The sequence below is a fragment of the Cajanus cajan genome, chromosome 3, assembly GCF_000230855.2.
Source record: "Cajanus cajan strain Asha chromosome 3, NIPB_CcT2T_4, whole genome shotgun sequence".
Classification (NCBI taxonomy): Eukaryota; Viridiplantae; Streptophyta; class Magnoliopsida; order Fabales; family Fabaceae; genus Cajanus; species Cajanus cajan.
In genome coordinates, this window is record NC_138519.1 from 36,665,895 (window position 1) to 36,682,014 (window position 16,120).

The window sequence follows — 16,120 nt, forward strand, 5'->3', positions numbered from 1 at the left end:
TTGAAGAGGAATCCTTCCATCTATCCTAACAAATAAAACGAAACTTTTGAAATTAAAATCCCTAAAAATGGAAATATGTTCTTCTTCTAAGCATAACCTAGAAGGAAATCCTAAACAATTTTGAATCATATTGTTTGGCAGATAAAAAGATAATGTCTTGTGAAATCCTGAAAACTCATATAAACTATTTTTGTCTTGTAGGGAAGGAGGCAAATTAAGTTCAAATAAAGATGAACTTCCCATAAGATCAAAAATAGAATATGAAATATAACAAGATGTATCCATCAAACAGTATATTCCAAAATTTGGGTGCTTTATTAGAACAACTAAGGTAGAAGGAATCCTAAAGAGAGGTAGGCTATCTTCCTTGGGCACCTCCAAAAAAGTAGCACAAGAAGTAGATCTAAGTGTAGTCCACTCCTTCTTCACTACATCTTGAAGTTGAGATTCATTTTTCTTTAAAATATTTTGTTCTATAATCTCTACTTCATGACTAGTGGTAGCATAAGAGTAAGAGTTAAGATCTTGATGTATGAAGAGAGTATTTGGCAAATGGTTTTTAGTGATAGAACAACTCTCTTCACTCATAAGTCCTTTAGAGGATATATTTTCCTCCTTACTCTTCCCTAAAAGAAATTCCTTTTTTCTTTCTTTTTCTCTTGTTTTTCTCAATTTTTCTTTTGCTAAAAGTTTTTCTTCTTTTTGTTTAAGAAGGAGAATTTCTTCCTCCAAAATTGCAAGTTGTGCTTCTCTTTCAAGTTTTTCTTTTTCTCTTTTTAACACTTCTTTCTTTGTCCAAGGTGTTAGTGGCTTAAGCTCTTGTGTAGATTGCGAAAAATATTTTGAAGAGCTTGATTTACTAATACCTAAGGAATGTTTTCTCATGATTAAACAAAAAGAGTTGTTTTATGCTATGCAAAAAGAAAACATTTTTTTGGTCTTTTCTAGGAACAAGACTAACACTTGGAAGTCTAAGTGTACAAATTGCACTTTCAAGGGAGGTGAGCTACTAAGAGCCACTTAATAACCAAGCCTTTTCAAGTGGAAATCACTAAACTTCCTTGTGGTATTCTCAATTCCACAAAATTTTTCACAAAAATTTTAATGATTGATGATTTTCACAAATGTTTTTGATTACAACTAGACATGAACAATTTAAATTCTACACATGCTAGTCGAATTAATAAAGCAATGTAGACCCCTAAAATTGTTCGGGTCGGAAATAAAGCTTGAAGACTCTTGAAGACTGAAGGAAAGTCAGCCAGAAGGACTCATGGAAGGCCCTAGGAGGATTCTCTGTAGGTCTAGAGGTCTTATAATAGCTCAAAATAAGGAAGTGGAGGGAATGAAGCCCAATACGGCCTCCCAAAAGTTCAGTACGGCCGTATTGAACATTTTGAACTACAATACGGCCGCACTGAACTCAATACGGCCGTATTGAAGTTTCTGAACTTCAATACGGCTGCACTGAACTCAATACGGCCGTATTGAGGTTTTTTGAACTTCAATACGGCCGTACTGAATTCAATACGGCCGTATTGTAGTTTAAAACTTCAATACGGGCCGTATTGACTCCAGGGCCCGTATTGCGCCTGTTCCCTATAAATAAGACGTCATTTGGACGTCATTCTACACTTTTCCACACAGTTTTGACTCCCTCCTTGAGTATTCTAGGGTTTTTGAGCAGTGTTCTGCCCTAGAAATCTCTCTAGGAGTCGATCCGACGAAGTTCTGGAATTCCGAGCATTTAGCTTGGAGATTCGAACTTAGTCGAAGGGAAATCTTTTGGATTTCCATAGTCAAAAATTATTTTTAGGAAGGAGCGAGCGAGCTTGTAGAGGGAGGGAGTGCCAAAAAGCCTCCTAGACTTCATTGATATATAAAAAGCACGCTTCAAGAGGTTTCTTTTCTAAAAATCCCTTCTTTTACCGCTTTCTGATTGTTGCATATTTAAATTTATCATCATGTAGATATTTAATTTACAATCGCTTATAATAAATAGGGGTAATTTAGTAATTTTGTGCTATTATTTAATAAATAATCCGTCATAGGGAACCCGAAAGGGGCGTTGTGGGGTGCTAACACCTTCCCCACACGTAACCGACTCCCTTACCCAACTCTGGTTGTAATGGCCAAAGTTGATTTATAAAATCAATTGCCTTATCCCTTTTTCCAATGTTTTGAGTAAAACATTGGTGGCGACTCCAAGAACCCTTCTTTTTACGAAAACCACTAATCCATGGAGGGTCCCGCTTGGGATTAATATGGATTGGTGAGCCTTTTAATAAAATTGCTCGTTTGACAAGGTCTCAGTTTGAGAATAAGTCATTCTAGCAATCCATATTTTTAAACAAATAAAAGAGTCCAACCATCCTTCGCGAATGCCGAAAGCCCGTTTCAGGCCGGTGGCGACAGATGGCGACTCCGCTGGGGAAGCCTCGAGAGTCAGTCCCATTTAGTGACAGATTATTTTTAACAAATAATAGTTAAAATTACTTTATTATCCCTTGTTTGTATGATAACATGCTTTATTTATATGGCTTTAATAACTGTTGTATATTTAGTTTCTGCAATTGTTTGAAATATAAATTGCACACAAACCTTTGCACACAACAGTTCCCTCTATACCCGGGGGCATGAGTGGTAAGCCATAGGGAGTGGATGTTAGTACGGCCGGTTGTCGAATGGGTCTATAGGTGCCCGTAGACCGTTGTCGGAAAGCATCACTCAAGGTGATAACCATGAACTCGAGTCCGACAGTGCGTTGGAGCTTTCCATCGACTTACAACGAGAGGAATTGGGTCCCTATAATGGGGGCACCTTGGGGGCCTTGGACTGGTGAGAACAGTTAGAACCACCTTGAATATGCACCTTTCTGCAGGATACCCCTACCTCGTGATTCGCTCGTGACTGTTCGTGGATGAGTGAATTGTTTGTGCATTTTTATATGACATTGTATGAGCATACATTGCACCTTTTAAACATACAACATTCCTTTTTAAATAATAAGAACAAATAGAAATAAAGATCTTCTAGTACATGGTGTTAACATCTACCTTCATCACATTCATGTAGGTAGTTTCCCTTTTCACCCAAAAAAATACAAAAAACAAAATACCCAAAAAAAGGAAAAAAGGGTTATTTATCCAAACCAAGCAATATCATGCATCATCTTAGGGACATCCTAAAAACATGATAATGCTTAGTTGAATAAACACAATGCATGCATATTCAACGCCATCATCTCATATCATGCATTCTTATCAAAGATTATGGAGGGATCTAGGTTTGCATTTCATACATCCCTCCTAGTAATTCATTAATAAACATAAATAAAAAGAAAGGATTAAATCGATGCGTATGTTCAAGATGGATCGCACGCCATTTGTTATTAAGTGTAAGCCAACAACCGCGCCAAGCGAGCGCACATCAACTCCGTTGTTGGTAATCAAGACGAATAAAGGGGAAGGTCCGACACCGTTAAGGACCACTACTCCAAGACCTTTCCCCTACGAATCGAATAAGGCTGTGCCATGGATATACGACATCCATTCTTCTGCCGACAGCGATATCTCTAACATCGTTGGACTTGGGGGCATGACTAGGAGTGGCAGGATCTACACTCCCGAAGATCTTCACGATAAAGCTCCCAAGAATAAAGGGAAAGAAAAGGAAGAAAAAACCGAGGAAAATAAAGAATCCGAGGAGGAGACTAATGAGCTGTTAAAGTATATCCGACAGAGCGAGTACTCCATCGTGGATCAACTTCATAAGACGCCAGCAAAGATTACGCTGTTGTCTTTGATCCTAAGCTCCGAACCGCATCGGCAAGCTTTGTTGAAAGTCTTGAACGAGGCATATGTGTCGCACACTATCTCCCAAGACAAGTTTGAGGGGATTGTTAGTCACATCACGGCTAGTGATCACCTCACCTTCACCGATGAAGAGATCCCTGCTGAGGGACCAAATCACAACAAGCCCTTGCACATCTCTGTAAAGTGCAAGGAATATCACATCGCTAAAGTCTTGGTAGATAATGGATCTTCCTTGAACGTGATGCCAAAAAGAACGCTCGATCAAGTGGCAATCAAGGGAGTCCAAATGCGCCCGAGCAACATGATCGTTCGAGCTTTCGACGGATCTAAAAGAGAAGTAGTGGGAGAATCCAATCTTCCAATCCAAATTGGACTCACTATCTTCAACGTCGAATTTCAAGTGATGGACATTACTCCGGCATACAGCTGTCTCCTCGGCCGACCTTGGATTCATGATGCGAAAGCTGTTCCCTCTACGCTCCACCAGAAAGTCAAGTTCATAGTGGGTGACAAACTGGTGACTGTACAAGCTGAAGATGACATACTCATCAGCAAGCCAGCTGCTATACCTTACGTGGATGCAGCAGAGGAAGCTTTAGAGACCGCTTTCCAAGCATTGGAAATTGCCAATGTTGAAACGTTTCCCCGAGAAACGAAGAAGGTAGCCTACATGCTCACGAAGCACGGATACTTGCCTGGACAAGGACTTGGCAAGGATTCCCAAGGAATTCCTGAGCTACCTATTATTCAGGATAATCCGGGGAAACAAGGGTTAGGATACAACCCTCATAAAGATCAAAGAACGAAGAGGAATCAAGATCCTTCTCGACGTTCTTTAAGCCAGATCTTTAGGAAGGCCGGTTCACAAGCATCAAGGCCGGTCGTCGTCATCAAGTGCTCTTCTCCTTCTAATAAGGATGTATAGACCCGATGACTATTAGAGATTACTCCTCGGGGACAGCCCGACCCCCGAGCCTCGATAGGGCACATGTTTCCATTATGATTATAATAAAATCATTCTTTATTATTTCTTACTGCTTCTCTTCTTGCTTACAATAAAATTCTAAACCACATTATTTTTAACCCTGTTTGAATAAGCATGAATGAGGTTAAGATTGTCTTAATAACAATAAACCCGCATCATTTTTATGTGGAAGTGTGCGTGACAACTTAGAGCACCTTTCCTTGGCCTCGACAAATGCCATCATGGATAAAAAGAAAATCCTTTAAAAACAAGAACCATAAAAACAAAAAAGCTCGGCAGGAAACCCAAAAAGGGGGCTGCGCAAAAATAAGAGCAAAAGACCCGCTAGGAATCCCACGAAAGGGTGACCTAGGCAAAAATTAGGGTTACAAAATAATGAACAAAAACAAAAGCCCGCTAAAACTCCACAAATGGGCGTTTTAGGCAAAAGTTAGGGCAATCGAAAAACAGAATAAATCCATGATGGTACCACCAACTGAATTCAACAAAGGGGCTCAAGAAAAGCTATCCAAGTTATCAAATCACAAACGTTAATAACCAAGACGTGCTTAACTTCATAAGTGTTTAATCAAACAAGCCTAAACACTTAAGCCTACCATTGGCCAAGCCATTCTTACAAAATCCATTTTTCAAAAAATAAATAATCCCCTCTAAAACACAAACTTTCGAAAAAATATCCTTTCCTTCTTTTCTCTCTTGTCCCAAACGATTTTTGAATAATCTAGTGGAAACATGGAGATATAGTAGTCAATAGGAGGGTTGACACATCTTCTAAAGGAAAGGAAAATAATTTGGTTGATAACACCAAAATCAAATACGCATCATTCCTTGGTTACGGAAATCGGCAGAGCATAGCCCCTCTGGAGGAATGGCAAAATCCAAACAGAGAAACGCATCGATTAATTCTTTTGAAAAGTAAATCAAATAGAATTAGGTGCATCATACTGCATACATGCATACAGATGATAGGTGTAATGGAAGATCACTTATTCTCTGTTTATTCAAAAAAAAAAAAAAAAAAAACTTCAGAAACAACAAATGCGCCCGTATCATGTTCAGTACACCCGTACTAAAAATAGGGTTATGAACAAATTTTCAACTCAATACGGGCGTACTGAAATGGATACGGCCGTATTGGCCACAAAGAAATTTTCAAAGACCTCTTCATGAGGCAATTACATAAAATAGAAAAATAGGAAAAATTGCTTGTGTATGACAACAGTCAACAGAAAAAGCCAAAAACATCGATAAAAGGCAAAATACAGAAAAAGTCAAAATTCGACAAAAAAGGCAAAGATTCCGCATCATACAGAATAACTGAGCCTGGAGAGGCTTGCCGAAACAATACTCATACAGAATAACTGAGCCTGGAGAGGCTCGCCGAAATAATACTCTCTCAGAATAATTGAGCCTGGAGAGGCTTGCCGAAACAATACTCCCTCTCAGAATAACTGAGCCTGGAGAGGCTTGCCGAAATAATACTCCTTCAGAATAACTGAGCCTGGAGAGGCTTGCCGAAATAATACTCCTTCAGAATAACTGAGCCTGGAGAGGCTTGCCGAAATAATACTCCTTCAGAATAACTGAGCCTGGAGAGGCTTGCCGAAATAATACTCTCTCAGAATAACTGAGCCTGGAGAGGCTTGCCGAAACAATACTCTCTCTCAGAATAACTGAGCCTAGAGAGGCTTGCCGAAATAATACTCTCTCAGAATAACTGAGCCTGGAGAGGCTCGCAGAAATAATACTCCCCAGAGAAACCTCAGCTTAAGCTCATGGAACAAATCCCCAGCGAGAGCTATCAAAGCAAGATCGTCAAAATTCCCAATGGAAACGCGATCATCCAAAGCAAAATATTCAGTCAAAGGACTTGAAACTTCCTCAGTGGAAGATAGCTCTCTGACTCAAGCGCTGAGTGAGGCTAAGCCTGCAGAGGCTTCCTAAATAATACTCTGGGATACATAAGATCCCCAAATCCCCAGTCGCCTACTCAAGAGGCACCCCTACAAAAGGAGAAAAATAAAAAATATATATCAATAAATATTCCCCAAGCGGAATTCGGCATCTAGCCAAACACCGAACATCAAGATGATTTGCCTAACAGAAGAGGCCAGTCAAGAATTGAATGACAGAATCCCCCAGTGGATAATAGCCTACACAGAGGCTACAAAATCAGAAAATCAAAGAGAGACACCCGAATAAGGATAACCGGGATACTCCACCAACGTCAAAGGACGTCAGCCAAACATAAGGCATCGCTCAATTCAAGAAGAGCATCTGTGTCTACACCCCAAGGAGTCAGAAATTCCCCATGGGTACCAATTATGCAAATGCAAGTTGGGGCACAAGAACCTATGAATGACTGCACATCCCCTAGACGGATCCCTGCGTTATCCAGCCCTCAGTGGCACAAAATCAGAAAAACCATCGAAGCAACATAGTGGACTGTGGAGACAAAAAAATCATCTCAGATCCCTGGAGAGGGTAAACTCGCATTGCCGAACTGATCAGAAGACACGGACGCAGACCCTGGAGAGGGCAAACTCAGTTGCCTAGGTCGTCAGAGACAACCGAAGCAAAGTCTGGAGAGACGGTACTCAAAGTCTGGAGAGACGGTACTCAAAGTCTGGAGAGACGGTACTCAAAGTCTGGAGAGACGGTACTCAAAGTCTGGAGAGACGGTACTCAAAGTCTGGAGAGACGGTACTCAAAGTCTGGAGAGACGGTACTCAAAGTCTGGAGAGACGGTACTCAAAGTCTGGAGAGACGGTACTCAAAGTCTGGAGAGACGGTACTCAAAGTCTGGAGAGACGGTACTCAAAGTCTGGAGAGACGGTACTCAGAGTCTGGAGAGACGATACTCAGAGTCTGGAGAGACGGTACTCAAAGTCTGGAGAGACGGTACTCAAAGTCTGGAGAGACGGTACTCAGAGTCTGGAGAGACGGTACTCAAGGTCTGGAGAGACGGTACTCAAAGTCTGGAGAGACGGTACTCAAGGTCTGGAGAGACAGTACTCAACCATCAACGTCGTCAGAGGCATGTTGGTGTTCAACTTCCGGCTCGGGCGTCGAGTGAAGTTGACCCTGGAGAGGGTAAACTTAGCTACCGAGGTTGTCAGAAGCGCCGAGGTATGCAACAACCTGGAGAGGCTACTCAACAATTTTCCACCGGAAGACGCTACAAGTCAGAAGGTTGGCACATCACCCGGACAATTGGGTCAACTCCTTTACTTGTCAGCCGGTACACCAAAAGGCCGTCCGACTAAGTAAAGGGGGGGCAGCTGTAGACCCCTAAAATTGTCCGGGTCGGAGATAAAGCTTGAAGACTCTTGAAGACTGAAGGAAAGTCAGCCAGAAGGACTCATGGAAGGCCCTAGGAGGATTCTCTGTAGGTCTAGAGGTCTTATAATAGCTCAAAATAAGGAAGTGGAGGGAATGAAGCCCAATACGGCCTCCCAAAAGTTCAGTACGGCCGTATTGAACATTTTGAACTACAATACAGCCGCACTGAACTCAATACGGCCGTATTGAAGTTTCTGAACTTCAATACGGCTGCACTGAACTCAATACGGCCGTATTGAGGTTTTTTGAACTTCAATACGGCCGTACTGAATTCAATACGGCCGTATTGTAGTTCAAAACTTCAATACGGCCCGTATTGACTCCAGGGCCCGTATTGCGCCTGTTCCCTATAAATAAGACGTCATTTGGACGTCATTCTACACTTTTCCACACAGTTTTGACTCCCTCCTTGAGTATTCTGGGGTTTTTGAGCAGTGTTCTGCCCTAGAAATCTCTCTGGGAGTCGATCCGACGAAGTTCTGGAATTCCGAGCATTTAGCTTGGAGATTCGAACTTAGTTGAAGGGAAATCTTTTGGATTTCCATAGTCAAAAATTATTTTTAGGAAGGAGCGAGCGAGCTTGTAGAGGGAGGGAGTGCCAAAAAGCCTCCTAGACTTCATTGATATATAAAAAGCACGCTTCAAGAGGTTTCTTTTCTAAAAATCCCTTCTTTTACCGCTTTCTGATTGTTGCATATTTAAATTTATCATCATGTAGATATTTAATTTACAATCGCTTATAATAAATAGGGGTAATTTAGTAATTTTGTGCTATTATTTAATAAATAATCCGTCATAGGGAACCCGAAAGGGGCGTTGTGGGGTGCTAACACCTTCCCCACACGTAACCGACTCCCTTACCCAACTCTGGTTGTAATGGCCAAAGTTGATTTATAAAATCAATTGCCTTATCCCTTTTTCCAATGTTTTGAGTAAAACATTGATGGCGACTCCAAGAACCCTTCTTTTTACGAAAACCACTAATCCATGGAGGGTCCCGCTTGGGATTAATATGGATTGGTGAGCCTTTTAATAAAATTGCTCGTTTGACAAGGTCTCAGTTTGAGAATAAGTCATTCTAGCAATCCATATTTTTAAACAAATAAAAGAGTCCAACCATCCTTCGCGAATGCCGAAAGCCCGTTTCGGGCCGTTGGCGACAAGCAAAGTAAACAAACTAAGAACAAACAAATCAAAGGAAACAATACTAATCAACTAGTCAGATTTTCCCTGTCGCCACCCGCCGAAACAGATGTTGGCATTCGCGACGATGGTCGGACTCTTTTTAGTTTTGAAAAATGATGGATTGTTAGAACGACTTATTCTCAAACTGAGACCTCATCTAACTAACAATTTTGTTAAATGATTCTCACCAATCCATGTTAATCCCAAACGGGACCCTCCATGGATTAGTGGTTTTCGCAAAAAAAAGGGTTCTTGGAGTCGCCACCAATGTTTTACTCAAAACATTGGAAAAAGACATAAGGCAATTGATTTTCGCAAATCAACTTCGGCCATTACAACCAGAGTTGGGTAAGGGAGTCGATTACGAGTGGGGAAGGTGTTAGCACCCCACAACGCCCCTTTCGGGTTCCCTATGACGGATTATTTCATAAATAATAGCGTAAAATTACTAAACTACCCCTATTTATTGGAACGATTATAAGTAAACTATCTACATGATGAAAGCTTTAAACGTGCAATGCAACAATCAAAAAGCGGTAAAAGAAAGGATTTTGGGAATAAACCTTCGAAGCGTGCTTTTATATACTCAAAAAGAAGTTAGGAGGCTTTTTGGCGCTCCTTCCCACTACACTTTCGCTCGCTCCTTTCCCTAAAAATAATATTTACTACGGAAATCAAAGAGATTTCCCTTCGACTGGTTCGAGTCTCAAGCTAATGGCTCATGAACTCAAGAACTTAGTCGGATCGGCTTCCAGAGAGATTTCTAGGGCAGAGAATAGCTCAAAAACCCAAGAATACTCAGCCAGAGGGTGGAAGAATGCTCCAAAAGTGTCCAAAATGTGTGGAAGGACGAGCCAATGACGTCCTATTTATAGGATTGAGGCGTAGTACGGCCTAGGGGGTCAATACGGCCCGTACTGAGTTTTTGAACTACAGTACGGCCGTATTGAATTTGGTACGGAAACTTCAGTACGGCTGTATTGATTTCATTACGGCCGTATTGTAGTTTAAATGGCTCAGTACGGCCGTACTGAACCTCTAGGAGGGTGTATTGAGCTCCAATCCTCGCACACCCTTATTATAAGCTACTCTAAGACTTCTAGACCTACAAAGAATCATCCTAGGGTCTTCCAGGAGTCCTTCCGGCTGACTTTCCTTCGGTCTTCGAGAGTCTTTGAGTCTTATTTCCGACCCAGACAATTTTAGGGGTCTACAGCTGCCCCCCCTTTACTTAGTCGAACGGCTTTTTTGGTGTATCGGTTGACAAGTAAAGGAGTTGACCCAATTGTCTGGGGAGTAGGCCATCCTTCCGACTTGTAGTGTCTTCAGGTGGGAAAATTGTTGAGTAGCCTCTCCAGGGTGAGTATTAGTCGTCGCCTCTCCAGGCTCGTGCATACCTCGGTGTTTCTGACAACCTCGGTAGCGTGAGTTTGCCCTCTCCAAGGTCTGCATGCCTCCGTGTTTCTGACGACGTTGGCAGCTGCATACCTCCGTGTTTCTGACGACGTCGGTAGCTGAGTATTAGTCGTCGCCTCTCCAGGCTCGTGCATACCTCGGTGTTTCTGACGACCTCGGTAGCGTGAGTTTGCCCTCTCCAGGGTCTGCATGCCTCCGTGTTTTTGACAACGTTGGCAGCTGCATACCTCCGTGTTTCTGACGACGTCGGTAGCTGAGTATTAGTCGTCGCCTCTCCAGGCTCGTGCATACCTCGGTGTTTCTAACAACCTCGGTAGCGTGAGTTTGCCCTCTCCAGGGTCTGCATGCCTCCGTGTTTCTGACGACGTTGGCAGCTGCATACCTCCGTGTTTCTGACGACGTCGGTAGCTGAGTATTAGTCGTCGCCTCTCCAGGCTCGTGCATACCTCGGTGTTTCTGACGACCTCGGTAGCGTGAGTTTGCCCTCTCCAGGGTCTGCATGCCTCCGTGTTTCTGACAACGTTGGCAGCTGCATACCTCCGTGTTTCTGACGACGTCGGTAGCTGAGTATTAGTCGTCGCCTCTCCAGGCTCGTGCATACCTCGGTGTTTCTGACGACCTCGGTAGCGTGAGTTTGCCCTCTCCAGGGTCTGCATGCCTCTGTGTTTCTGACAACGTTGGCAGCTGCATACCTCCGTGTTTCTGACGACGTCGGTAGCTGAGTATTAGTCGTCGCCTCTCCAGGCTCCTGCATACCTCGGTGTTTCTGACAACCTCGGTAGCGTGAGTTTGCCCTCTCCAGGGTCTGCATGCCTCCGTGTTTCTGACGACGTTGGCAGCTGCATACCTCCGTGTTTCTGACGACGTCGGTAGCTGAGTATTAGTCGTCGCCTCTCCAGGCTCGTGCATACCTCGGTGTTTCTGACGACCTCGGTAGCGTGAGTTTGCCCTCTCCAGGGTCTGCATGCCTCCGTGTTTCTGACGACGTTGGCAGCTGCATACCTCTGTGTTTCTGATGATGTCGGTAGCTGAGTATTAGTCGTCGCCTCTCCAGGCTCGTGCATACCTCGGTGTTTCTGACGACCTCGGTAGCGTGAGTTTGCCCTCTCCAGGGTCTGCATGCCTCCGTGTTTCTGACGACGTTGGCAGCTGCATACCTCCGTGTTTCTGACGACGTCGGTAGCTGAGTATTAGTCGTCGCCTCTCCAGGCTCGTGCATACCTCGGTGTTTCTGACGACCTCGGTAGCGTGAGTTTGCCCTCTCCAGGGTCTGCATGCCTCCGTGTTTCTGACGACGTTGGCAGCGTGAGTTTGCCCTCTCCAGGGATGCATACCTCCGTGCTTCTGGTCACTTTGGTAGCATGAGTTTGCCCTCTCCAGGGATTTGTGATGATTTTGTCTCCACAGTCCACGATGCTGCTTTGACGGTTGTTTTTGATTTTGGTGCCGCTGAGGGCTGGATAACGCAGGGATCAGTCTAGGGGATGTGCAGTTACTCATAGGTTCTTGTGTCCTAACTTTCCATTGCGTAGTTGGTGCCCACTGGGGAAATTCTGGTTCCTTGGGGATGCAGACACAAAGATGCTCTTTCTGAGGTGAGCGATGCCTTATGATTGGCTGACGTCCTTTCGACGTTGGTGGAGTATCCCGGTTATCCTTATTCGGGTGACTTTTTTTGATTTTCTGATTTTTGTTGCCTCTGCGTAGGCTGTTATCCGCTGGGGGATTCTGTCGTATTGATCTTGATTGGCCTCTTCTGTTAGGCGGATTATCTTGACGTTCGGTGTTTGGCTGAATACCGAATTCCGCTTGGGGAATGGTTATTGGTCTTTTCGGATTTTCTCTTTTTGAAGGAGTGCCTCTGAGTAGGCGAAGGGGGATTGAGGATCTTATGTATCCCAGAGTATTATTTAGAAAGCCTCTTCAGGCTTAGCTTCACTCGTCGCTCGAGTTGGAAAGCTATCTTCCACTGAGGAAGTCTAAGTCCTTTGACTCGGATATTTTGTTTGGATGATCATGCTTCCATTGGGGAATCTTGCTGATCTTGCTCTGATAGCTTTCACTGGGAATTCGGCCCAAGAGTGCAAGCTGAGATGTCTCTGGGGAGTATTATTTCGGCAAGCCTCTCTAGGCTCAGTTATTCTGTACGATTTGTTGGATTTTCTGAATTTTTGCCTTTTTTGTCGATTTCGGCTTTTTCGGCTTTTTCTGTACAGAAATTAAAGTGCTAAAGAATTTTGAACTCGAAAGCGGAAAATTTCATTAATCAAATGGAATGAAATTTGTACAATGATGATAAAAAGAGTGGGGCACAGCCCGATCAATCAAAATAAACAAAAAACTGGAAAACAGCAAATGGCCGGTCTTCATTCCTCTGCCGGCGGATCCTGTGGAGGGTCTGGGACGCGACGATGCAGCCAGACTGACAGGTTGTCAAAATCCTGTCTCAGGGTGTCAATGCTGTGCTGCGCAGTGTCGAATCGGACGTCGATGCTCTGCTGCAACGCGTCGAAACGAGCATCAAAGTAGGCCCTGTCTTGCTGCGAGGTGTCGGCCTCTGTCTGCGGGTCCGCGTCACCCGGGAGCTCGATGTTCTCGAAAAGCTCACTGAAGGTGTCGTGGGTGGTCGCACGTACATATTGCCTCCCTACCTTGGCAATGATCTTCATATTGAGCAGGGTGGCAACATTGATAGGCTTGGGCGCCAACTCCCCCGCATCTACGCCATCAGGGCACCCCCAAGTCTCGACGAGTCGTGAAAGAAGCGTAGAGACCATAATGTATCCTCGCCGAGTGTCACTGCCCTCTCTTGCCCCCAGATTCTTTATATGCTCGAGAAAAAAGAATCCGGGGTTGGCCTTCTGCCCGGTGGCCATGCAGTAAAGAGCCAGCAGATCCTGCCGTGTTACTGACTCTAGACTCTTCAGTCTGGCGTGGATGGAGCCGGTGATCAGCTTGTGGCAAATCCAGAGAGCAGTCGGGAGCCGGGTGCCCTTTACTCCAGCGTGATAATCCATCTGACCCGTGACCTCTCTCCACATCTTGGTCGGGGTCAGATGATCAGGGCACTCACAGACGGCGTCCCGATATTCCAACTGATCGGCTCGCTGAAAGAAACCAGCCTGGACGTTGAATTCATCCAGTGTCAGGGAGCGGTATCCTCCCTTCATCCAGAAGTCCACAGAGTAGACCGTTGCACCGTAGCTGTTCGTCGACTCTGTGACGCCGACGGTAGCCAGAAATTCCTTCGTCGCGGTCGGATAGATCTTAGGGTGGGGATCAAGGAGGAACCCCCATCCTATGGCATCGATGTAGCCTCTGACCTCATCTTCCCATTCCATTGCCCGAAGGATGCTGAAGTCGAGCACCCTCGACGGATGGAAGACGAACGACTCGAGGAATTCCAACATCTCTTGGTGCCGCGCGGTCATTACAAGTTGCGCAGGGACCCTCTGTCTCTTCCTTGAAGACTCGGCCATTTTTCAGAATCGGAGGGATCTCAGACACACTCACAGATAAAGTATGCAGAGGAATGAAGATGTTGTGAAGAATGAGAGGAGGAGGGACGTATTTATAGAAAAAATTAGGTCAGTACGGCCCGTATTGAATTCAGTACGGCCGTACTGACCTTATCGTTGATGTACAAAATAATGGATCAATACGGGCCGTATTGAATTCAATACGCCCGTATTGGTGTGAACGTTATGGCCAATACGGCCGTATTCATTTCAGTACGCCCGTATTGAGTTGAAAATTTATACGTAACCCTAATTTCAGTACGGGCGTACTGAACCTGGTACGGGCGTACTGAAGTTTTTTTTTTTTTTTTTTTTGATAAACAGAGAATAAGTGATCTTCCAGTACACCTATCATCTATATGCATGTATGCGGTATGATGCACCTAATTCTATTTGATTTATTTTTCAAAAGAATTAACCGATGCGTTTCTTTGCTTGGATTTTTGCCATTCCTCTAGATGGACTGTGCGCTGCCGATTTCTGTAACCGAGGAATGATGCGTGTTATATCGAGATTGGTTTCATCAACCCATTGATCCTTCCCTTCCTTTAGAAGACGTATCAACCCTCCTATTGACCACTATATCTCCATGTTTCCACTAGATTATTCTAAAATCGTTTGGGACAAGAGATAGAGAGGAAATATATTTTTGTTCAAAAGTTTGTGTTTTAGAGGGGATTATTATTGTTTTGAAAACGGTTTTTGTAAGAATGGCTGGCCAAGGTAGGCTCATGTGTTTAGGCTTGTTTGATTAAACACTTATGAAGTTAAGAAAGTCTTGTTATTGACGTTGTGATTCGACAACTTAGATAGTTTCCCTTGAACCTTTCTTTTTGAATTCAGCTCATGGTACCATCATGGATTTCTTTTGTTTTTTGATTGTCCTTATTTTTGCCTAAAACACCCCTTTGTGGCGTCTCAGCGGACCTTTGTTTTTGTTCATTTTTGCAACCCTAATTTTTGCCTAGGTCACCCTTTCGTGGGATTCCTAGCGGGTTCTTTGCTCTTATTTTTGCGCAGCCCCCTTTTTGGGTTTCCTGCCGAGCTTTTTTTGTTTTTAGGATTTTGTCCTTAAAGGATTTCTTTTTTTATCCATGATGGCACTTGTCGAGGCCAAGGAAAGGTGCTCCAAGTTGTCACGCACACTTCCACATAAAAATGATGCGGGTTTATTATTATTAAGACGATTTTAACCTCATTCATGCTTATTCAAATAGGGTTAAAAATAATGTGGTCTAGAAATTTATTGCAAGCAAGAAAAGATGCAATAAGAATTAATAAAGAATGATTTTATTATAATTCTAGCGGAAACATGTGCCCTATCGAGGCTCGGGGGTCGGGCTGTCCCCGAGGAGTGATCTCTAACAGTCATCAGGTCTATACATCCCTATCGGAAGAAGAAGAGCACTTGATGACGACGACCGGCCTTGACGCTTGTGAACCGACCTTCCTAAAGATCTGGCTTAAAGAACGTCGAGAAGGATCTTGGTTCCTCTTCGTCCTTTGATCTTTATTAGGGTTGTATCCTAACCCTTGTTTCCCCGGATTATCCTTAATAATGGGTAGCTCGGGAATTCCTTGGGAATCCTTGCCAAGTCCTTGTCCAGGCAAGTATCCGTTCTTGGTGAGCATGTAGGCTACCTTCTTCATTTCTCGGGGAAACGTTTCGACATTGGCAATCTCCAATGCTTGGAAGGCGGTCTCTAGAGCTTCCTCTGCTGCATCCACGTAAGGTATGGCAGATGGCTTGCTGATGAGTATGTCATCTTCGGCTTGTACGGTCACCAGCTTGTCACCCACTATGAATTTGACTTTCTGGTGAAGCGTAGAGGGAACAACTTTCGCATCATGAATCCAAG